This window comes from Cupressus sempervirens, chromosome 3, assembly GCF_028749045.1.
Source record: "Cupressus sempervirens isolate cs-2001-9-10 chromosome 3, ASM2874904v1, whole genome shotgun sequence".
NCBI lineage: Eukaryota > Viridiplantae > Streptophyta > Pinopsida > Cupressales > Cupressaceae > Cupressus > Cupressus sempervirens.
The window spans coordinates 882,163,052-882,188,785 of record NC_143120.1 but is presented as its reverse complement, the minus strand read 5'-3'; the positions used below and the strand labels follow the sequence as shown (position 1 = coordinate 882,188,785).

The following is a 25,734-nucleotide window of genomic DNA, read 5'->3' as shown; positions in this document are numbered from 1 at the left end:
TGTTTGTGCTGGTGTTTGCAGCATTCTTGACCTTTACAGCAGCTGAAATAGTTTTGCAAAACAAAGAGAGAATTAGAGACAACTAAATTTATTATCATAATCAAAACAAACATTATCATAGAAATGAAAGGAATTGTATAAAAAAAAACATATAAACATTTTTGTTTTCTTACCATGAATGTTCATGTCCCTTTTGTGAAACTCCAATACCTTTGGAGAGATGACTATCAAGGTTCAGTGGTGACAGTTTGAATTGTATTTCCACAACTTTGATTTTCTGTTAATCATTCCGCGATCTCCGCCGTTGCCTCCAACGTTTCAATTTTTAATGAGGTGATCCAGTTTGGTGAATACCAAATCCCTCCGTTGTTACAGGCGATAGAACTCGGTATAATTCCCAATTGGGGATATGGGCTTCCCGGCAGGACACATGTGGAGTAATCGATGTATCTGCTTGTGAAAAGAATAATGAGCTCATGTCCTGGCGCAGCACTTCCTTATGACTGGTTGCGCCCAGGAATTGGGAGAGATTGTGATCAGCCACCGAAAGTGATATTAACTTTCCAGCAAATTTTGTGAGTGTGGGATCCCACAAATTAAAAGAGAACGCCATTGCAGTATTGGAACATCAGCCACTGGAAATGTGCAGTGTAACGGCTTCCCGTGTGCACAGAGAAAAACATCCGCCAGAGCCTTGAGTTGCTGGCTTGTCTTAATTTAAAGAGTTGAATAGAGGCAGAGCCTTGAGTTGCTGGCCTGTAATGAATGAATGGAAGATTTTTAATGACGTTCATGAGGCCATAACTCTAGAGACCCACATAAAACTCCTAGTCAGTCTGATGTGATTTCTCCAGCGTGTCTTTCTTGTTGTATATTGTTCACTTTTAATGTTTCTTTGTGGACGCTGTGAATGTCTTCGTATGCTATCCTCCCACTCTTTCTTAGGGACCTTCCATCTACCAGTTTCACATCTCAAATGGTGGGAACCGGATCTCAATTGAGTGATTAGGATGTTTGTCTTTCCTTTGATCTCGGCTCTTAAATATTCTTTGTCGTCATATTCGCATGTGGGATTAAATTCTTTGACATAATAAGTTTTTTTCAGCATTCAACATTCTCTTACATTACAATTTAAAGTAGTAGTTCTAAAGTTTGAGTCTCTTTTGTGAAAAATGAAAGATAGATCTATGCCTTGCAAATAGCTAAAAGAACAAGAGCTTCATATATAGTCTTTCTAAATAAAGTAGAAATATATTTTTTTAATTTTTTCTTAGTCTATAATATTCTCATTTAAGAGGCTCACAATTTACCATTGTGTTGTAGACTCTTGCCTCAAAAGTATAATATTACTCAACATAATAATTTGTGATAAAAAAAATTAAATACTTAAGGTTAAACATGTTGATAGTAACTTTGATTTGCAAAACAATAAAAAAATTCAATTGATAAACAATGAATTCAGTTCAAGCAAACTTAATTTAACAAGTATTTTTAGATATTGAATTATTAAATTAATTATTAACTTAATAGTTTTACATTGGAAAATAACAAACGAGATAGAAATAGAAATTTCGTGGATTGTCAATGAAACATGCTACAAAACACACCTGCTCTATTACTCTAGTGTTTATTAACAAACTCTAATCCTCAAACATTATTGAAAAGAAAGAGAATACAATAGTGGTACAATAGTTACACATAGAAAATGACTTATAGATAAAAAATGGATGGAATGACAAACTCACTCAAATATCTAATATCTCTAAATTATAATAATTTTAATTTACTATTATTAAATATTCATGCAATAAAATATAAGGTTATGATCAAAGCTTACAATGTACAATTTTTCAATATCCACCCTAGAATGACAGTTGTGGAAAAAGGAATGTAGTCAAGGTGGTTGCTGCAACAACCAAGAATAAATGTGAAAACTATATTTACCCTTGGTGGAAACCACTCATTGCTTCATCTCAAACCATTTAAACTATTCTCATGGAGATGCGAGCATGAAATAATACAAAGCCGAAATACCAAAAACTTCATAACAATGTTGAAACATTTTCATCTAATCTTATAGGCTAAGATCATTAGCTATTTGACCAGACTAAATTAATTTCCCTCTTGAATTCAAAATCTAAACAAACCTTGCCAAATAACTAGTAATTATTTGTAAACCCAAAACATTCTAGCCTTGCATGAGGTACTTTTATTTTGAAATATGGATTAAAACAAAATTGAAATTATTGGAGAAGTGTCTTACCAAATCTGAAGTCATGTCCTACTTGAGACATGACCTCATTATTGGTCATTGTAATCTTCACATGATATTCATAGTCAATATTATGATTGTATGATATGTACGAAATATTTTTGTTCCAAAGGCTTTAAGAAATTCTGGACTATTTGGAATTTTTCTTGACAAAACTCTTCCTTTGATCTTGAACAACTTAAATGATGTTGTACAATGCTTTGTCATTTGCAGTTAACAAATGTTGCACAAGAACATGTGCCAATTTTTTTTTTTTTAAAATTGAAAATTGAAAATATTTATTTCCTTACACCTAATTGTACAAATGCCCTACTCCTTTTTCATTTTCCCCTATCTCTTTGATTATATACTCACAATTTTACACAACCTTGATTTCACAAAAAATCCTCACTGTGATTATCTTGTTCATTGCAAACATGTCCTTGTAAATCTAGGAACCTTACAAAAACATAGAAAAAAATCAAGAAAAGCACAATATACTAGAAAAATATAAGCAAGGAAAAGACAATATTTCATCTTCTTAAGTACTTATAAAATGTCCTTTTGTATATTTCATCTCAGAAGCCTTCTTCAAGATTTATATTGCTACTACTTTAGTTCACTGTGTCTTTATAGGATTCTTAAAAGGTCTAGATCAATGTAATGTCAAGATTTGTTTTCTTAGACAATCTAATCTAGTTATGGTTCTAAAAGATTTATGGCCTATCCAAGACAAATGGTTTAAACCTAGTCATGATTTATTTTTCTTTCTAGTAGCAGTATTTCTCAATTTCTCAAATACACGCAAAAAGTGAACAAGAAACTTTAGCACAATAACACAATAACTCACATGTTTTTATCAATTGAACACAACAGTTGTGAAGCTTCAAGTACAACAACAAAGATAGAATTGTTGTATTCACTTCCAAGTCCCACGACAAAGATGTAAATGTTATACTATCAAGTCACTCAACCTAATGATGACACCCAAGTAGGTTTAAAGCCAATGGAAGTAACCACCATATATGAAAAGTATACAATTTGTGCCAAATGTTGATCCTATCGTAGGTGCTCCTGCAAGACCCCTTCTCTATGATGTTTAGAGGTACCTATCAAACATATTCCCTCAAAATACCCATACCAAAATTCAAGTTTCCCACCTTCTCTATAGGCTTATTGTATTCATTAATATACCAAATGGCTTTAGAGTTGCTACAACATTGAACTGCATATCCATGAGAAGTTAAACAAAATAGAATGTATGTGTCCTACAGACCCTCACTTATCTAGTACCACTCATACCAAGAATGTTGTTTTGCTCAAGCTATATTGTAACTTGTACAAAACTACTAAAATACAACATCTTCAACAACTACCATAACTACTACAAAACACTTATGCAACAATTGTGCAACTGCTATGAAATAACTTATGTAGCAATTGTCTGGTCATTGAAAAATGGCTTCTACAGCCATTGTGTGACTACTACAGAAAAAATTCCCTTTGGCCATATTTACACAGCCCCTAACTACTTATATTAACTGCAAATAACACTTTGCCCTACTTTTGTTAGTGTAATTAGTTGTTTTCACTTATTAATTATATTACTTTGATTTAATTAAATAAGTTGCCTATTACTCTAGTTTGCTTAAGCTATCTTGTAGGTGTATATAATTAATATTTTATTAATTATAATGTGCAACCCTAGCTTTTTTAGGCTTTAGGTTACCCTTTTCAGGTTTCAATCTCCTTTATAAGGATGGATTTGTTTGTAATTTATTGAATTCGTTGAATAATATTTGTCTTCATCTGAAAACAATTTTTCTGTTTTCACATCAAACCCTTGCCTCTTCTTGTCTTTTTCTTCTCCGTGATAGGTTTTCTGCATGTAGGTTTTCTTGGGCTTCATGTATTTGATTGGTGTATTTGCTCAAATCCTACATGGTACTAGAGCTAGATCTACTCTAGCTTGTTCGGTGTTTCAAGAAAAAGGGAGAACAAGAGTTTGGCAAATCAGATCTGGTGTTTTTTCGAGTTTTTCTGAGAAAATACGAGGTCACTAATTTTTAGAGCAGTTTGAGGCCAAACAAACCTCACAGATGGATTCAGAAGGCGTCAAAACCCTCGTTTTGATATAAAATTTGTTCGATTTGGACAACGTTGATCTGGGAAGCAAACAAATTTTTGCGAGCAGGCCCGTATGACCCTTGGCACACACTCCAAGGTAGAAAATTTAAAAATCATTAAAATTTTTGTACATTTTTTAGTTACAAAAGTTAGCAAACCACGACGGAACTGCTAGCAGTTACCGCTAGCAGCCACCACTAGCAGTTACCGCTGGCGGTCTGCCAGCGGCTCCATTGGTGGTCCCTGCCGTAGCTTTGCCTCACCTAGACCCCTTCCAACTAGTTTCATTCCATTCTTATGTTATTTGATAATTTGTGCAAAAAGCTATCAAAATTGCTAACTTGCAACTTTGTAATTTTGTGTGCATTTTGAGCAGCTTTTACCTTGTTTACCCAAACCACATCAAATAACTTCAAACCTTGTTCTTAGATGAAACTTAACCAGATATGGTATCCCAAGCCCATGGTCAACTTATTTGACTCAACATTGACCAACACTGACTTACCTAGAAAATTAGTCCTATAAGGCACAAAAGGCTATGTAAATAATCTAATAGTGCTCCAAACTTATTCGAATGTCTTTTTAGGCTCACCCTAACTAGGTGTGTTGCCTCAAGGGACTTATTACACCTCTCTCTCTCTCTCTCTCTCTCTCTCTCACACACACACACACACACACACACACACACACACACACACACACACATTTCCTAGCTAAACTCACTCATTGCCTTTAGGTGCTCCTACACCAACAATCATCCTCAATATGGTACCCATCATGAAGGCCAAAGTACCTAAAATAAATGAACTTTGGGTATAATTTTCATTGGATTGTCCTCTATTATAGTCAATATTCTAGATGATATTTGTGAATTGTAATCGACAATCAATACAAACATATTAAATCAATCTTGTAGAGAAAATGCCAGGGTATATTGATAAGAAATGGGCGTTCAAAGGCCTAAAAGCAATTTGCTAACATTATTATTTTTTAGTAAAAAAATTCAAACATAAAAAACTTAGAACAACTATTTAAGGTGTATGATCTTTTAGGAGTTAAATAGAAGAATCCAAAATAATAAATAACATGCTAGCTTCTCAAGCTTGACCATGTTCAACAACTGAAAAAGGGAATGCATGAGAATGCACTATAATGGAACAATACAATTTAAGGTATAGTTTAAGTAGAAATAACACCAAAGAATAACATGCATGGATGCAAAAGGTGAAACTACATGTCAGCCACTTTTCCATGGTCGTTAGATACATGAACTATTTACATGTTAGCCATGCTCTCATGGTCCATAGATACATCAACTGCTCACATTTTTTTACTAAATTTGTTAACTTAAAAATAAAAAGACTGCTAGCAAAAATAGTAGTGACCAGTCATAAAATTTTAAAAATTGAATAAGATTATGACAATCACATTACAAACTTTACCTCCAGGCTTACAACAAGTCCTGAACAAATTACTCCTTTGATAAGGTCCCAAAGTCTTCTTACTGAACAATACTCACCAAGCCAACAAACTCTCTCCCTGCTTAGGTTCATGGATATGGTTTTCAATCTCATTCACAAAAAATCCTTTGTCACTAGCCTTCTGCAAACATTCATAAGCTTGATGTCCTTCTTCACCACATCTATAACAAGTACCCTTAAACTCACCTCTACTGTCATTCTCTTCTGATCAACAAGTTTTTGTTCATCTTCAGCAATTTGTTTATTCTTCACCAAGTGATCCTTCTTTTCCTTCCATTGAGGATTACCTTGATGTCTCCTCTCCAAATTTTCTTCTTCTCTTAAACCATATTGATAAATATTCTTAACCAAATCAATCTTTAGCATACCAACCTCATCCTAAATATTGAATTTCAAACCATTAATGTACCAAGCTACCTTCTCCTTAGAAAATTCACTATGTCTAAACTAAATAGTCAGCTTGTAGAACTCCTCAGTATAATCCTTCACAAACATACCCTTTTGCTTCAGATTCTGCAATCTCTTAAACAACTCAAGTTCATAATCAATAAGAATGAAATTGGCCTTCAGTTTAGTCACCACCAATCTCCAATGAGTGATCTTCATTTCACCTTCCTCTTCTTTATCTCTTTGCAATTCCTTCCACCAAAGAGCAACATGTCCCTTCAACTTAGTCTGTGCCAACCTCGCTCTGAGAAGATCTCCAATATCCTCTAGCTCAAAGTATTATTCTAATTTTTCAATTCAATCAATCAAGTCTTTAGGATTCAAAGTACCTAAGAATTTAGAAACCTCCATCTTATGCTTCAACTTCAACTGATATCCAATTCTATCAAATTGACTAGCCCTACTTCCCATAGGTCTCTCAACTCGATCCAGTTCTACCTAATCCAACAACCTCAAAGTCTTCAGCAACTTCCTCATAACCATCTTTGGTACTCATATGTCAGGGTATACCACCTATAGTACTTATGATCTCAGTGATCTTATCACTCTTCATCAATGTCATCTCAAATCTAAATTCTACTTCAATCTTCTCTAAGATCCTCACTTTCACAACATCATAGAGATCTTCAATCACCCTAGGGTCTAATTATCTTGGATGCATCTTCCAAGATCTTTGCAAAACCAAGGAAATGAATCCACAAGATCAACCAGATCCTTGCTATGATGATCTTCACCCCAAGTCTTGGTGCAAACTACCTCAACTTCGATGATCTATCTACCGCTCAAGAAAACCTTCACTTTGAGACCACCTAACACAGTGAAAGGTGGGAGATGTCCTAGCCCCCCAAAAATAATCACACAACACAAAAAATAAGATATGATACCAAACACAACTCTTTATTCATAAAATAATTGAATACACATGCAATGTGCTCGGCTGTAAGGCCTTCTTGGTTATGGCCAAATACAAAGAAAGTAATAGTTCTGCAAGATCCTCAAGATCCAATCGAAACCCTAACTAGTCTAGATATGTAGCACCACAACACTTTGGTAGAAACCTCCAAGCAAGATCTAAACTTGTGCTCACAAGCCACCAAGTCATCTCCTTGTTTCCCATCCACAACTACTAAATCTTCACAAAATTCGCTCCTCCTCCACATCCTCTTCTCTAAGATGGATGATTATTACTTAAGACTCCACAAGACCTCATTAGTTATATTCAACTAAGCCACAAGTCAGCCTAGTAAGTTACAAATTAAATTAACCCTTACATTAAATAAATGTTGAGCCAAAATTCAGCATCCAACAAATATTAAATACCAAATGCCTTAAGAGGCTTATAATACTTATTAAATACACACAAAAAATAACCAAGACCTAAATAGGTCCACACAAATTCCCATGATCACTCCACATCATGATCTCATGTAACATGCATTAAATGCTCCAACTCGATCAAGCAAATTTGCAAGAATTCCATCCCATAAGCCATATTGTAGAGTGTCAATAAATTAACAAGCATTGCCAAGTTCCTCACATGTCGAGAAACATAGTGTACATTGAGAAACAATGTAGATACCGAGAAAACCTTCAACAATCGAGCCCCTTCAGTGACCAAGCTCCTTGGCCAAAACTACACCCAAGAACTACGTAGTAAAGACTAGACACCAATCCTTCTATAACTGAATTCTACAACTCTAAGGCCAATACCACTTCACCTTGCAGGATTGCCAACTACCCTAGGATGCTCCTACATTATAGAGAGAGAGAGAGAGAGAGAGAGAGAGAGAGAGAGAGAGAGAGAGAGAGAGATTTTCACAAGTTAAAGAATAACATAAATGAAAGGAAGAAGAAAAATAATAGGATACAAGAGAACAACATTAAAATGATAAGGACAAATTCATATCATCATAGGTCCCAGGTGACACTACCAGTGCCACTAATGCAAAAGAATATAAAGAGAACAAGATGATTTTATAAGGAATCTAAGTGAGATTTACAAAACCCTAATCAGGTCCTTCATGCATAGAGAGAGAGGGTGTGAACAAGGTACAAGAGAAAGACAATAATTATGGAATGACATAGATGGGGGACATGTGTGTGTGTGTGTGTGTGTGTGTGTGTGTGTGTGTGTGTGTGTGTGTGTGAGAGAGAGAGAGAGAGAGAGAGAGAGAGAGAGAGAGTAATAAGGGTAGAGATGATGGAAATAAAATTAATAATGGAAAATAAATTTTTTGAAAGAAAAAGCTAATTAACTAACTAGAGAGGAAAATTTTGAATATTTATAATACAAAATTGTGCTGTAAAAATAGAAAGTGATTAATAACTAGTTACATTTATATAAATGTGTACAAAAAACTATGAACACTACATACTTATTATGTTCATTATTGTTTTCTATTTTTATTTAGATTTTAAATTTATTGATTAATATGAATGAAATGATTGGTTGATCATTTATTTAAACTAATTATTTAATTTTCTCAATCTTTATCGCTAAAAATATTGTTTAAACGTGTATATTGAAAAAGAATGCCAATAACATTGTGGATTATGGAATGCAAATTTAAAAATAAAAATTATAACATATTAAAATTTAAAAATGAAAGATAAGTTATAAATAAATAAAATTTATAATAAAAACAAGTCATTTTCAGAATTTTTTTTTTTTTTTTTTTTAGTTTTTAAGATTTAATAACTTTTTTATGAAATTATAAAGTGTATTTGTATAACTAATAAACAAATATGAAGATTTGTAAAATAAATGTTTATATTAAAAATAGAAAGTGGGATAATAGGATAATGTGTTTCATTGTAATCTATCAACCTTATAATAACCCCAATCATAACTATATTTATAACCATAATTGAATAATGTATTTTCTTACACTAAAAAGAATCCTAAACCATTAGCTTATATTTTAAACACTAAAATTCATGTGTGTGTGGAGAGAGGTAGAGAAATAATAAGGGGAGAGGGATGTGAGAGAGTGAGAGAATGGGGAGAAGGGAGAGGGTGAGAGACATCACACACACACACACACACACACACACACACACACACACACACACATATGTATGTATGTATAGATGTGTGTGTGTGTGTGTGTGTGTGTATACACACACACACACACATATGTACATATACATATCTACACACACACACACATGTTGATATGAGATTATTTTGAAGTGAAGAACCTGTAATGGAACAATCATTGTTTTGTGACTGATGTGAAACCTGCTACTTGCTGGCAAGACAACTGCTTAGTTGATGTGAGTACTATCATTTGTTTGATTGATGAAGATGATTTTTTCAAATGAGATAACAAGAGCACCTAGAGGAAAGGTTGAGTTATGGTATGAAAAAGAAGTACAAAGATTAGTTAAGACAGTGATGATATAGTGTATTGTTTATCTACTTCAGGGTGCAAATGTTGGATACACTGATTAAGTCTAGAAGAACAAGTAAGAAGAATTATGTCCACCAAGCTTGACCGAGTACACAATAGTTGTCGAGCAAAGTTATTGCAAGCTGAGCATAAAATTAGCTGAAGTCGGGCAAAGTGAAGATTCAGTGTATGTCAAGTCAATGTTGTATAAGTCGAGTACAGTTTAGTTGATGCAGAGCATCAGTAAACTATAGTGTTCGCTGAGTAAACTAGTGGAAGATGAGTGGAAGAACAATATGGATGTTTGAGTGACAACATATTGATGTCAAGTGCCAATATTCGTGTTAAATCATAGATTTGATGGATCTAATCTAACTATGTTGTTTTCTTGAATTCTATGAAGCATGTGGAAGAGAACTATGATGAGGTGGTGTCACAAAATTCAAGGTAAACCATTTTGTGACAAATTCAAGTAGGATTGAAGAAGAAGTTTCCATAGGAACCAAATATAAAAGTGGGTAGATTCATTGTATCCTACCTAATCCTACCTAACCCTAAAATGGACGATTCTGGATAAGCGACAAAAGATCTTGAATATCTATTTATAGAGAGAGCTAGTCAGAAGCAAAGGTTGTCATGTGCGAGAACTTAAGGAAGATGAGTCTAGGACATTAGTTCATTCAGTGATCGAACAGAAGAGACTGCAAATGGCATGCAAAGTAAGAAGGCTTAAGAGTATGAATGCTTGAAGAGTGAGCAAGCTATTAGAGTTGAAGTGTGTGAAAGCCAAACATAATGGATGATTGAATCAGAGATCTATAATCTTAAAGTGAGTTATAATTTGTTATCAAATCAAGCCTTACTATTACTTTCTAATAATTGTATCAATCTAGGGTAAATCCTTTGGATTAAGGTTGACCTAATAGTCATTTGTAAATCCTTTAACTAGGTGATATTACAAGTGAATGATCTAAAGTACTCTACCAAGACTCACTCGTAATAGGGTGATTGAAATCCTCTAAATAGGTCACATTTAACAATGTGTATTGTAACCTTTAACAGAGTTGGCCTTTCACCGGGAATCACTTCAAAAGAGTGAGAATTAGTAGCATGTTACTGGTGATTTTTTCCAAGTTGGGTTTCCACATAAAATCTTTATGTCAAATATTTTATTGAATTTGTTATGTTTCATGCTTACATTTTTGCAAAATTATTTTGACCTAGGAAAATAACCTACAAAGTTTAAGTGTTGTATGATCTAATGGATACATGCAAAATAAGGTTTGATAGATATGAGTCTACTAAGCATTGAAAAGTTTTATTTGTACATCTAGACCTTGGATAGCTTATTCACCCCCCCTCTCAGTTATTCTAAAGAATTCCAACAATATATATGTATGTATGTGTGTATGTATGTATGCATGCATGCATATATATATATATATATATATATATATATAGATACATGCATACAAATATACATATATACATATATGTATGTATGTATGTATGTATGTATATTGTACATGTATATATGAGTGTGTGTGTGTGTGTGTGTGTGTGTGTGTGTGTGTGTGTGAGAGAGAGAGAGAGAGAGAGAGAGAGAGAGAGAGCACTTGTCAAGGAACATAATTAGAGATCAAATAGATAAAGATGTCTATAGGAGATAACCTAAAAAATAATGAGGAAGTAAAGACAAAGCAAAAGGGATCTAAATAGTTGTAGGTAGAAAGCATTTTACAGGTCACTTCTATCTTGCTTAAATACTTAATTCTTGTAAGTGTCTGTGAAACCCCTTAACTGGGAAATTTCTAATAGGATTAAAATTTTTTATCAGTACTAATTGTAAATCCTTTAAGAAGGTGAACACTATATGTAGGATAAAATATCTTAACATAGTAGTCTTTAATAGGACTATTAGACACATCCAACAATGTATCAATCACTTCTAACAAGGTGAGTCATTTAGAAGGTGACAATATTTTAGCTCTTAATTATAAAAACCTTTTTACTATAGTAAGGAGATGTCGGTACCATCCCCACTATGACTTTTCCCTCTAACCAAGTGTTTTTACAAGACCAAAAATTATGGAGTTATGTGTGGATGCATGATTTTGTTATGGGCATTTGTTTACTATTTTACATTTCACCAAATAGGTAAACTCATTATCATTGCAACAATTAATGAGAATAAGTAATTAAGTAATGTATTTCAGGTTTGAATTATGATTCAAGTTTGATTAAATGAATTGTTAATAGGTATTGATTTAGACCCCCCTCTTGTCATGACCAAAATCATGGAAAAACACATTGATTTTTATTTATTTATAAAAAGTAATAACTAGGTTTAATCACATGCTAACGTTAATTTTACAGGGAGGTGAAAATAAGGAAATGATGAGTTCAAGTCTTAGAGTCATATAGATTTTTTTACTAGAGTTTTCAAGTTATACTTTAAACATCGATTAAGATAAGTGTAGTGAGGTGCAGTTCAAACACACAATGGGTTAACCTTTATTATTAGTTTACTAGAACAAAATTGACTATATTAAATTTTGTATCATTTGATGGAACTTTAATCATGCAAACATAAGGTTCTATTCGGTGTCACAAACTTGTTGCAACATACTAGATCAATCCCCTAGATGCCTAGTTCTACACTTAAGAGGTGGCCTATCAATATACTAATAATGAAATCCAATTAATAACAAAGCCTATAAGAACTCAATTAAAACATTTACTATTATGCATTAAACAATGATGAAATTAAAATCAACTCCCAACATCAACCCTAAACAACTATCAAGTCGTTACAAGACCCCTTCAATAACCCATTCAAACCTTAACATGAGCCATTTTAAACTAGTTAAAAACCTCTTTACAATAATTGATATTATCAAAGCATTAAATTTATTGACAAGGAATTTCCTAGAAAATCATTATATATATATATATATATATAAATTTTTTTTTAAAAAAATAATTTTTTTTTTTCAAATATAAACCCAACCTTTATTCATATAACTAAAAGGACTAATACACAACTATATTTATCTCTAGCTTTACAAGCTAAATATCCTACCTAAGGTTCAATTATTTATTTAAATAATCCATTTTAGAAGGACACCCATAAAATATAAACAATAATATATGATATTCCTACATACTATTTCAAAAAAAAAAGAAAGCTTAAACATATTCTAACACTAACTACTCAACAAGTCTCTACACCCAAAACCCATGAATAATCCTATATAATACTAATCTAATCACTAAAGATTATTAACTAAACTTTAAGTTTTAACCAATCAAGATTTAGTAATCTTATTTAAAATTATTAGCAAAAAAAAAAACAATATCTAGTACTATCCCCAAACTTCTAACTAACCTACCCCTACCCCTTCCCAACACCTTACCCTTCACAATTCCCTCTTACAAAAATCAAAAGATGAACAAAACAAAAATGAAATCAAAGCCAAAATCTCATTCCCCACATTACAATATCACAAAATACACATTTCACATATGCAAGAGAATACAAACACATATTAATCTACTTGCAAATAAAGAACAAGATTTCCATGGCAATGGATGATCTGGGGGATAAAAATCAGTTAAAATTGAAATGTCCCTAATGTTCCAAGAATCAACATTATTACAAAGTGTTCACAATTCTAACTCAAATGCAACTTGAATAGGAAAAATTGGAGTTCAGATGATGAAGTTATGACTAGTCAAAGTTTGGTCAAACCAGGAATAGAGATCGTAAAAAGATGAAAAATTAATCTTCTCCAAAGTGGTCAAGAATGAATTTCAAATTGAAGAGCACGTTAGGAGATTTCTAATGACGTTCATTTCGTCAAAAATGGAGTCTGTATGTGGAAGTTACGACAATTTGAAACACAAGGTAAAAGGTTTTAAAATGATGACATCATCATCCTAATTAGCTGATGATGTGGCAGAACAACTGACGTGCCACTTGAAATTCATTTTTCCAAAACTTAGGTGATAGTTAGATTTGAACTCCTAACCGCAACCAAAACAACCTCCCACCTTACCGCTACACCACACAAGTATCTTTATTAAATTAAGGAGGGAATTTCTTTTGAAGAATTGTAAATTGCCAAATAGAATTGAAGGTCAACAAGTGTTGAACCCCTAACCATTAGTCTCCAAAATTTAAAGACTACCACTACACCATTTAGCACCTAAGAATAATTGATGGGATTTTTATTATTTAAACATTAGTAATCCACATATCCTTAGTAAATAAGGATATGGGTTAAAACTAACCCATAATTTTTGAGGGAAATCATAACTAAAATATGATAGAGGGGTGAATATGAAGATAAAGTTGGTTTAAAAATATTGTTTATGTAAGTATTTGTTTTAGACTAAATATGACTAATTTCATGTATAAAAGGGGGTAGTAGGCTTTGGAAATTCATCCAGGTGATGAGAAGGAGACTATGATCTTAAAAGCTTGATGATTATTCTTGCACATTAGAGAATAATGTTGCCATTGTGCTTGAAGGGAAGATCTTGAACACTTGTAATTGATTTGTTTGGAGCTAATCAAATTTGTCCCTCTATTGGAGCAGGACCTGAAGACATAGTCTGACCCATAGACAAACTTCGTTATCAATTGTGTTTTGTCTTCTATCTCTCTTCTCTCTTTCTTTCATTTATTACCTTATTATGATTTGTTCATTTAAGCATTTTAATTTATGTTAATTCGCTAAATAATCCTTTGAATTAACTTTATGTAATTATGTAAAGCATTTCTCTATTACTCTATGTAATTATGTAAAGCCTTACTGTTACTTTCTAATCATTGTATCGGTCTAGGGTAAATCCTTTAGATTATGGCTGACCTAATAGGCATTTGTAAATCTTTTAACCAAGTGGCATTCCAAGTGAATGATCTAAAGTCCTTTAACAAGGTTCACTCCTAACAAGGTTATTGAAAACTTTTAACCAGGTCACATTTAACAGTGTGGATTGTAACCTTTAATAGGGTTGGCCTTTCACAATGCATCACTTCAAAAGAGTGAGAATGAGTAGCATGTTATTGGTGGTTTTTTCCAAATTGAGTTTCCACATTAAATCATTGTGTCAAACGTTTTATTAAATCTATTATGTTTCATGCTTACATTTTTGCAAAGTTGATTTGATAGTAACTTACAAGTTTAAATAATTGTATGATCTAATGGATGCATGGATGATGAAAATGATTTATGGATATGGGTTCACTAAGTTGTGAAAAGTTTTATTTGTACATTTGGACCTTGGATAACTAATTCAACCCCCTCTCAGTTATTCTAAATATTTCCAATAGGGAGAGGGTGTTGTTGGAATACCTTGGATAATTGATTTACAATCCCCCCCCCCCCCACCTCCCAGTTTTTCTAAACTATTCCAACAATTGGTATCAAAGCCATCCACTTAAGAGGACTAGTTTGAAGGTATTAGAAGCACAAAGATCAAGATGTCAAAAAGAGAAGTACCCAAGCTTAATAGAGATAACTGTCCTACATGGAAAAGTTTGATGAAGCTACACCTTGGAGGACTTGGAGATCATGCACAATCTACCATTACTACTGAGCGTGTTGATCCTACTTGAGCCTCAACTACCAAGGATATGGAAAAGAAGAAAGAACACAACCAAGTGATGTTGGAGATTGTCTTTGCTCTAAGCTATGCCAAATCTGATAATATCAAAGGTCTTGACAGTGTAAAGAAAATGTGGGATTCCTTAACCACCATTTATGGAGGAGACATTAAGGTTCTAAGAGCTAAAGCTAAAAGTCTCAAAGGTAAGTTTGATAATATGAGAATGGAAGAAGGTGAAAATATTGCTCAATATGTTGCAAGGATAAAAGAAGTTATTAATGCAATAAGAGGAGCTATTGGTAAAATAGATGATGATACTGTACTGAGAAAAGTTTTAAGGAAACTGTTGCTTATATATGCTAGTAGAGTTTCTCCAATTCAAGAATTGAGATGTATACTAGGGAATAATCTATGACTTGAAGGTCTAGTAGGTAGGATCATTGCTTTTGATCTATCTAAATTTGATAATTACAAACCTAAAAATATTTAATCTTTTTTCAAAGCTAAGGTGTCATTGAAGGAACTTGATGAGAAGAAGAAGAAGAAAAAGATAAAGTATGTGTCTAGTAATAGTGATACAGATGAGGAGGATGTAGAACAACTTGAAGCACTATTGTCAAGAAGATTCGACAAAGGTAAAGGAAAGTTCAAAGGTAAACTACCTATCATTTGTTTCAATTGCAATGAGGTTGGTCATATTATTGCCAGATGTCCAAAGAAGAAAAACTATAGAGGTGGTGACAAGTACAAAAGTAGGAGAGATGAAGACAACAAGGACTACAAAGACAAAGGCAAGAAGTCTTACTATATTGTTGAAGAGGAAACAAAACATGAATCTGATGAACATGATGATGAAGTGGTGTATGTTGTAATGAAGGATGAATCTGATAAGGAGGAGGCAACTACACTTGTGACATCTTTGAATAAGAATGATCAATGGATCATTGACAATGGGTGTTCACATCACATGACTAGAGACAAAAGTAAGTTCATTACCCTAAATTTTTATGATGGAAATAGTGTAAGATTTGGTAATGATGCACCATGTTTGATAAAAGGAAAATGTTCTTAAAAACTCACAAATAAAATTTTATGTGACAATGCTTATTATGTTGAAGGACTTAACTATAATCTCTTGATTGTGTCACAACTGAATAATTTAGGATGTAAGGTTGAGTTTGAAAAAAAGATTGCTAAGATATATGTTACTGATGAGAAAATGATTAGAAACAGTGATCAAACTAGAAGTAATCTATTCTATCTTGATATAGAGGATGCTACTTGTCTAGTTGTAAAATTGATGATGTGTGGCTATGGCATAAAAGGTTATGTCATGTCGATTTTGATAACCTGATCAATATTAGTAACATGAGAAAATTTAGAGGTTTGAAGAAGCTTGATGATATAATGTGCAAACTCATATCTCTAAAGGAATACTAGAGATTGTTCATATTGACTTGTGTGGACCAATTGAAGTGCAAAGCTACAAAAGAGATAAGTACATTATGCTTCTTGTATTCTAGAATGACAATAGTTATGTTTATGAAATAGGAATCTGATGCTTTCCAAATGTTTAAGTGGTACTTAGCAAGAGTTGAGAAGGAAACATGTAAAAGTCTGAAGTGTTTGAGATCTAACAGAGGAGGAGAATTTACATCACATGAGTTCGAGATGTTTTGTAATGACAGAGGAATCAAAAGACACATCTACACCTAGAACCCCTCCATAAAATGGAATTGCTAAAAGGAGGAACCAATCTATAATGGACTATGCTAGGACACTCATGATGGAGAAAAATGTTGCTTTGAAATACTGGAGAGAAGCTATAAATATAGTTGTCTATACCTTGAACTATGTACAAGTTAAGAAAGGTACTCATTCAACACCTTTTGAACTATGGTATGGATACTCGCCCAATGTAAAATATTTTAAGGTATTTGGAAGAAAATGCTATATTCTTAAAGACTTTAGGAATGGTAAACTAGATGCAAAAAGTGAAGAAGGTATATTCCTAGGATTTTCCACAAGAAGTAAAGCTTATAAGTATCTAAATACTAACACTAACAAAGTTGTGGAAAGTGAAAATTTAAATTTAGATGAATATACTGAAGTATATGAGGCTGAACCTATGAAAGAACATGAAGAATAAAAATAATTTGTATACTTTTATGAAGGTATGGCTACTAAAGAAGATGCTATAAATCAAGCTACAAAACAACAACAAGTTTCAGTGACTGTTGAGTCACATACTATGAATGTCGAGTTGCATTTAGGAACCGAGATACATTTAGATGCCAAGTTACATAATGGAGTTGAAGCACATTCTAATTCTAAGATTAGTATAGATGAAAGAAATGTTGAGCTACCTAACAGAGATGTACATAGTGACTCTAAAATTGAAAGACAAAATGAAGAAACCAGAGTTGAACCAAGATAGTCAAAATATGTCAAGAGACATCATCCTACTGCACAAATTATTGGAGATAAAAATGCTAGACTAATGATAAGAAAAAAATTGAGAAATGATACATGTTTATTAAGCACGAAAGAACCCAAATTAGTGAGAGATGCATTAGAAGATGTGGACTGGAGTAAAGCCATGGAAGAAGAAATTGAACAAATTAAGAAAAACAAAACATGGACTCTAGTTCCTAGACCAGAAGACAAAAATGTGATTGGCACCAAGTGGGTATTCAAAAACAAGCTAGATGAAAATGGTGAAGTCACAAGGGACAAGACAAGATTAGTTTGCAAAGGATATGCACAAGAAGAAGGAATTGACTATAGAGAGACATTTGCTCCTGTTGCTAGATTGGAAGGAGTAAGAACTTTACTTACTTATTCTGCATACAAAGGTTTTAAAGTTTATCAAATGGATGTTAAATTTGCATTTTTGAATGACATATTAGAGGAAGAAGTTTACATAGAACAACCAAAAGGTTTTGTTGATGTTAATAAGAAGAACATGGAATGTAGATTACACAAAGCTCTATATGGTTTGAAACAAGCACCAAGAGCATGGTATGAGAGACTTCATAATTATCTTGTGAAGATTGGATTTGAAAGGACTGATGATAACAACAATCTATACATGAAGGCAAAAAAAGGAAAAAGGTTTTTATTTGTCTAAAATTTTTGTTGATGATATCATATTTGGAGGTCAAGATGCTTTATGTAAGACTTTTGCAAATGAAATGAAGCAAGAATTTGAGATGTTTATGTTTGGACACAATTGTCAAAGAATGATGATTTAGTTGAGGTGAATCAAACATTGTATAGGTCTATGATTGGCAAATTACAATATGTAGTACATAGTAGACCTTACATTGCATTATCTATAGGGATAGTTGCAAGATTCTCTGCTGATCTCAGGGAGAATCATTTGATGGCTATAAAGAGAATAATGAGATATCTGAAAGGAACAAAGGAGTATGGTCTATACTATAAGAAAAATGAGAAATTTGAATTAAGAGCCTATACTGATGCTGATTGGGCTGGAAACGTTGATGATAGAAAGAGTACCAGTGGAGGAGCATTTTTCTTAGGCAAGAGGCTAGTTACATAGACTAGCAAAAAATAAAATTGGACTTCACAATCTACAACTAAAGTTGAATATGTTGTTGCTACTGTAAATTGTACAAACATTGTATGGATCAAACAGTTACTCAACGGTATGAAGGAAGAGAGAAAAGAACCAATGACACTTTATTGTGATAATACAAGTGCTATAAACATATCAAAAAATCTTGTGATGCACACAAAGACTAAGCATATTGCGATCAAGTATCATTACTTGAGAGAATTAGTTCAAGATAAAGAGGTGAAGATGGAATATGTTAACACAAAATAACAAATTGTTGATATCTTCACAAAAGCATTACCTAAGGATGCTCAAGAGTATTTAAGAGGTGAACTAGGGGTGATTCCCCTATCAAAGCCTATCTAAGTAACAAAAGGAGTGCTTTGCATCAAATAAGTTGATTTTCATATGTTACACATTGATGCAGTGGATCTTACTTTAGGAGTTGCCCAAAGTAGTCAACAAGCTGAAACTACAAATCAGTCACAAGCAAGGTGACAAAGGAAGAAACTAAAGAAGCTTATATCTGCATGTTAAGATGACAAGTCTTTGGCATTATTGTCAAAGAGGGAGATAGTTATTGATTAGGAGATATACAAGAGATTGGAGATTAAACAAAGAGGAAGATATAAGACATCTACCTAGTAAGAGGGAGATATAAGAAGAAATTCAGAGGGAGTTATAAGGATGACACAAAGGAGTTTTGTAACCTAGTCAGAAGATGAAAGTTGTTGATAGAGGGAGAGATTATAATACAATGAATTATTTCCTTTTTGGTATTTTTTTGGTCTTACTATTCTAACCTAGTAAGTTTGGTTGATCAGTTTGGTTTTCCATCAATGCCAAAGAGGGAGATTGTTGAGAATTGATTGAGGAAGATTGTTGCAAAAGGAGATTGTTGAGAAGAAATTAAAATAAGTATGATCAATATATATGTTTCAATCATTGTTTTGTCACTGATGTCAAACCTAGTAGATGTTGATAAGACAACTTCTTATATGATCTAAGTACTATCACTTATTTGATTGATGAAGAGGATTTGATCAAAAGATGTAACAATAACACCTAGAGGAAAGGTTGAGTTATGATATGTGCAAAAATTAGTTAAGATAGTGATAACATGATGTATTGATAATCTACTTAAGGTCATAAAGGTTGATTACACTAAGCAAGTATAGAAGGACAAGTTAAACAAAGTTTGTTTGCCAAGCTTGACCAAGTGGATAGTAGGTGCCAAACAAAGTAAGTGAAAGCCGAGCAAAAAATTAATTTGAGGTGAGTAAAAGCCTATTCTAGTATATATCAAGCAAAATAGTGGATGCCAAGTAAAGTTTAGTTGATGTCGAGCACCAATAAACTTTAGTCTGTGCCAAGTGATTTTACAGAGGATGTCGAGCAATGCAGTATGTGTTGAGCATTAGAAGGAAGTTAATACCAAGTGGCTACATTATTTGAAAGATCATGAATTCAATGGATCTGAGCTGACAAGATTATTTTCTTAGATTGTGTGAACTAAGTGGAAGATAAGATTGATGAGCTAGTGGCACAGAATTCAAGGTAAGCCATTTTGAGGTGAATTCAAAGAGAATTGAAGGAGAAGCTTCTAGAAGAGATATGAAATATGGGGTACATTCATTGTATACTACCTAATCTTTCCTAACCCTAAATTAGATGATGGAGAATGAGTGGAAAGAAATCTTAATTTCCTATTTATAGGAATGGCTAGTCAGAAGCAAGGGTTGTCATGTGCGAGAACCTAAGGAAGACAAGGAATCAAGGGTTTTGCTTCATCAAGTGACCTAAGAGAAGAGTCTTCATTGGCATGTTAAGCAATAATGCTTAAGGGTATAAATGCTTGAAGGGTGGACAAGCTACTAGAGCTTAAATGTGTGAAGGCCAAGTAGAATGGAAGATTGAAATAGAAATATGTAATCTACAAATGGAGTTGTAAGTAGTTATTAGATCAAGCCTTATTGTTACTCTCTAATAATTGTATCAATATAGGGTAAATCCTTTGGACTAAGGTTGACCTAATAGTCATTTGTAAATCTTTTAACCGGGTGACATTCCAAGTGAATGGTCTAAAGTTCTCTAACAAGGCTCAATCCTAATAGGGTGATTGAAATCCTTTAACAAGGTCACATTTAATAGTGTGTATTATAACCTTTAATAGGGTTGGCCTTTCATAGGGCATCTCTTCAAAAGAGTGAAAAAGGGTAGCATGTTACTGGTGGTTTTTCCCAAATTGGGTTTCCATGTAAATCATTGTGTCAAGTGTGTTTTTGAATCTGTTATGTTTCATGTTTACATTTTTGCAAATTGATTTGATAGTAACCTACAAGTTTTTAAGTGATTGCATAATCTTATGGATGCATGCATGATGATAAATGTTTTATGGGTTCATTAAGCTGTGAAAAAAATTATTTATACATCTGGACCTTGGATATCTGATTCACCCCCCCCCCCCCCCCCCCCCCCCCAAGTTATTCTAAAGTATTCCAATAGGTGTGACATGTGACATGAATACCTTTACTGAAAACCCCATACCCCAATGTTATACCTCCACTTGATTGTTAGGAATCCCTTTAGCAGGCCTACCATATGTCACTTTGCCAACACAATTCACAAGAAGATGCCTCAAAATTTAAATTCAAAATCAAGGATGAAATATTTAATTTAAAGGTATGAAACAAAAGAAATTAAGAGTGGCCAAAACAATAAACTTTTAGTCAATAAATAAAGGCATGTCCTAGAGGCAAAAAAGAACCATCAACAATAAATTTGGCTAAGCAACCCAACATCACATTTTTGGCAAGAAGGAAAGAATATATTAAAACACAAAAAATGGAAAAATAAATAAATAAGGAAATAAATCCAATTGCTTAGAACATTTACATTATTGACATAATGTGGTCATACTAGGGTTATTGAGGGAAAGAAGAAATCTTAGGTCTTCCAAATACACTGTAAAGATCTTACATCGAATTCAAATAGTTCACTTTCTCTCTTTGAGAACTTTCTCTCTCCTTACTTTCTCTAAGATCCCCTCACTCTTTGTCTTCTCATTCGCCTCACTTCAATCTCTCTCCTCATTCTCTCTCTCTCTAGTTTCTCTTTCCTCACTTTCTCTCTCCTCACTCTCTCTCCTTGTTCTCTACCATCACAATTGAGACATCTAGAAGTGTTGTAAATTGGGCAACCATTCTGGCAAATTATTCATTTTCATCATAAAAAATGAGATGAAATTTTGTCAAAGACACCATTGCCATTGTGATGGGGACACAACCCAAGAACAGAATGGACACAACAGAAAAGGGAAATTGTATTAATGGAGAAAATAAGCTAGTACAAATAGTACAGAGAAAATAAACTTCAAGACATGCCCTAAGGGCTTACAATAGCATAAATCTGGAGATAATTTCTCCTTTTAGTACCTCCTCTCAAACTCCACTCCGAATTGCCTTTTACAATGCCAAAAATCTCCTTAAATAGACCCCGGAGGGTTAAGGACTAGGAGTACATTCTAGAAAGTGCTAGTAGGCATCCACCGACCAAATAGAAGGTTCCAGAAGTGGCGTTAGAAGTCGGTGCAAATCTAGAAGAATCCAAAAATGGTAACCAAACTTCCGGGAGGCATAACTTTTGAACCGTAGCTCCGATTGACGAACCGTTTACATTTTTAGAAAGTTCTCGAAGCGCTCTATAGCCCTATGGACCAGCTTTGCTCATCCCCCATTTTTTGGCCCTTTTCAAGGTCATTTAATGCCCCTAACCTGACTTTGAAGCATTCTTAGGAGGTCTCCAAAACCCGAAAAATTGCAATAACTTTCAAACTATGGGGCCTTTTGACCTGATTCTTTTTCTGGAATGCTCTAAATCATGATTACATTCACTTGGCCAATTCACACCTTCTAGGTCACCAAAATGATGGCCAAATTACATGCTCCTATTTTTTTTGAGATTTTCAAACACACTGATAGTGGAACTGTGAGAGTTGGAACCTTTATTTGACCCAAATGGGTATCCAAAAATGTAAAGACATGAAACAGAAACTAAGTCTAAGTACATTTTTTGGGTTACAACGGATTGCCCTTATACCTCTAGATGCTCCTGCATCAGACACCCAGGGTAGATTGAAAAGTGACTCTGTCACTTTATGGATGGTAGAGGAAATCTCAAATGGGAAACCTTAGCTGCTAAAATCCAAGTTGAGTCCTTGATCGGCCATCCTTTCCATTTGACCAAATACTCTTCATACTACCTATTTCTGGTACTCCTACCCACACAATGATCTAGAATGTCTTCTATCTCAAGCAGGAATTGGACATGGCTCTAACACCAGCTCCTCATCTGCACCATCATCATGATACTCTGTTAAATCAACAATTTTGAAAATGGGAGAAATCTGAATACCATCTGGCAGCTCCACTTCATATGCATTTCCTGAGTCATGTTTCTTCAAAATTTTGCAGGGGCCAAATTTCTTCATTTTCAGCTTGTTGTAAGTACCGGCTGGAAATCTTTCTTTTCGTAAGTGCACCATGACTAAATCTCCTACTTGGAATTCCTTATGTCTTCTCCTTTGATTAGCCCTATCTTTATACTCTTGATTCATCTTGGTTATGTGTGCCTGAACCTCCTCATGTAGACACTTGATATGTTCAACAAATTCCTCAGCTTCAGCACTTGTCCTCTCCCCTTGTTCTATCTTTCTCAACTCTGGTGCAGTCCTTGGGCTATTCCCATATACAATTTGGAATGGTGATTTTCTAGTACTCCTATTTATAGAGTTATTGTAAGCAAACTCTGCTTGTGGTAGAATTAAATCCCATCCCTTGGGCTTATCCCCAACTAAACATCTCAGCAAATTGCCTAGACTTCTGTTCACCACTTCTGTTTGGCCGTCAGTTTGTGGGTGATGCGTGGAACTGAATTTCAAGTCTGTTCTCAACTTTTTCCATAATGTCCTCCAGAAATACCCCACAAATTTAGTGTCTCTGTCAGAAACTATACTCCTTGGAAGACCATGTAGTCTTACCACCTCTTTGAAAAACAAGTCTGCAATATGGACAACATCATGAGTTTTGTGGCATGGAATAAAATGTGCCATTTTGGAGAACCTATCAACCACCACGAATACTGAGTCATTACCCCTTTGTGTCCTTGGCAATCCAAGAACAAAATCCATACTTATGTCCTCCCATGGTCTTGATGGAACAAGCAATGGCTGATATAGGCCAGTATTGTGACTAAACCCCTTGGCAACTTGACAAACCTGGAAACTTTGTACAAACTTCTTCACATCCTGTGTAATTTGAGGCCAAAAATAATGTTCTCTAAGAATGGCAATGGTCTTATCTCGACCAAAATGTCCTGCCATCCCTCCATTGTGTTTCTCCTTAATCAGATTTTCCCTCATGGAACTCCTTGGAATGCACAATTGACTACCTTTGAACAACATGCCATCCTGAATCAAATAGTCTAACCACTTGGTTCTATCTACAACAACAAGTTCTTTACAAGCTTTCCATGCTTCAGAAAAATTAGGATCCTCAGGGTACAAATTCTTGAGTTCATCAAATCCAACTACTTCAACTTGCATTACTGTAAGCAACAACTGCCTCCTACTTAGTGCATTTGCAACCCTGTTAGATTTTCCACTTCTATGCTTCAACACAAATGTATAGCTCTGCAAGAACTCTACCCACTTCATATGCCTCTGATTCAATTTACCTTGGCTATTTAGGTACTGTAATGCCTGATGATCAGTATACAAAACAAATTCCTTTGGCAATAAATAATGCCTCCATTTCTTTAAGACCTGAACTATTGCATAGAAGTCTTGATCATAAACATAATACTTCTTCTTTGCATCATTCAATTTTTCACTAAAATATGCATTAGGCTTACCTTCTTGGCTTAATACAACCCCAATAGCGCTGCCACTGGCATCACAATCTACCTGGAAAATCTTTCTAAAATTTGGAAGTGCCAACACAGGCTGTTCTGTTACCTTCTTCTTCAACAATTCAAAACTTCTTGCAGCTGCTACAGTCCATTTGAACTCTTTTCTATCCCCTCTTATTGTATCAGTTAGGGGTGCACATATGCCACTGAAATTCCTAATAAACTTCATGTAAAAACTAACCAGACCATGAAATGATCTTACCTCAGTAGCAGACCTTGGAGTAGGCCATTCCAAGATGGCTTTTACCTTCTCTGGATCCATTTTGAGACCTTCAGGTGATATAACAAACCCCAAATAGACTAACTCCCTTTTTGCAAAGTTACACTTCTTCAGATTAATTAACAGTTTCTCTTCCCTTAGCCTTTCAAGGACACTACGAATATGCAGTAAATGTTCTTCCAAAATCTTGCTAAAAATTAAGATATCATCCAAATAGAAAATAACAAATTTTCCCAAGAACTTCTTAAGTACCTCATTCATGAGCTGCATGAAGGTGCTTGGGGCGTTCGTCAATCCAAAGGGCATGACTAACCACTCATAAAGACCCTCCTTGGTCTTGAAGGCTATTTTCCACTCATCTCCTTCTCGAATCTATATTTGATGATAACCACTCTTCAGATCTATCTTTGTGAAGTACTGAGCTCCACTCAAGCAGTCCATAATATCATCCATCTTTGGCAAAGGAAACTGGTACTTGATGGTGATCCTATTTATAGCTCGAGAATCTGTACACATCCTCCACTCTCCATCCTTCTTTGGTGCGAGTACTGCAGGTACTGCACATGGACTCAGGCTCTCTCGAATCAAGCCCTTCCTCAATAGCTCTTGAACCTATCTATTTAGCTCCTTTATTTCAGTAGGAGTCATCCTGTTAG

At 34.0% G+C, this 25,734-nt stretch overlaps 1 protein-coding gene across 1 annotated transcript in view; it reads right to left on the bottom strand.

The window, feature by feature from the left end:
• Positions 1 to 262: 262 nt before the first annotated feature.
• Positions 263 to 25,734, bottom strand: part of LOC149569613 (uncharacterized) — a 237,459-nt gene continuing 211,987 nt past the window's right edge. The window contains exon 5 of the mRNA XM_089822318.1: positions 263 to 277. The gene's annotated coding sequence lies outside the window, so the exon portion shown is untranslated. The remainder of the gene's footprint in view (positions 278 to 25,734) is intronic.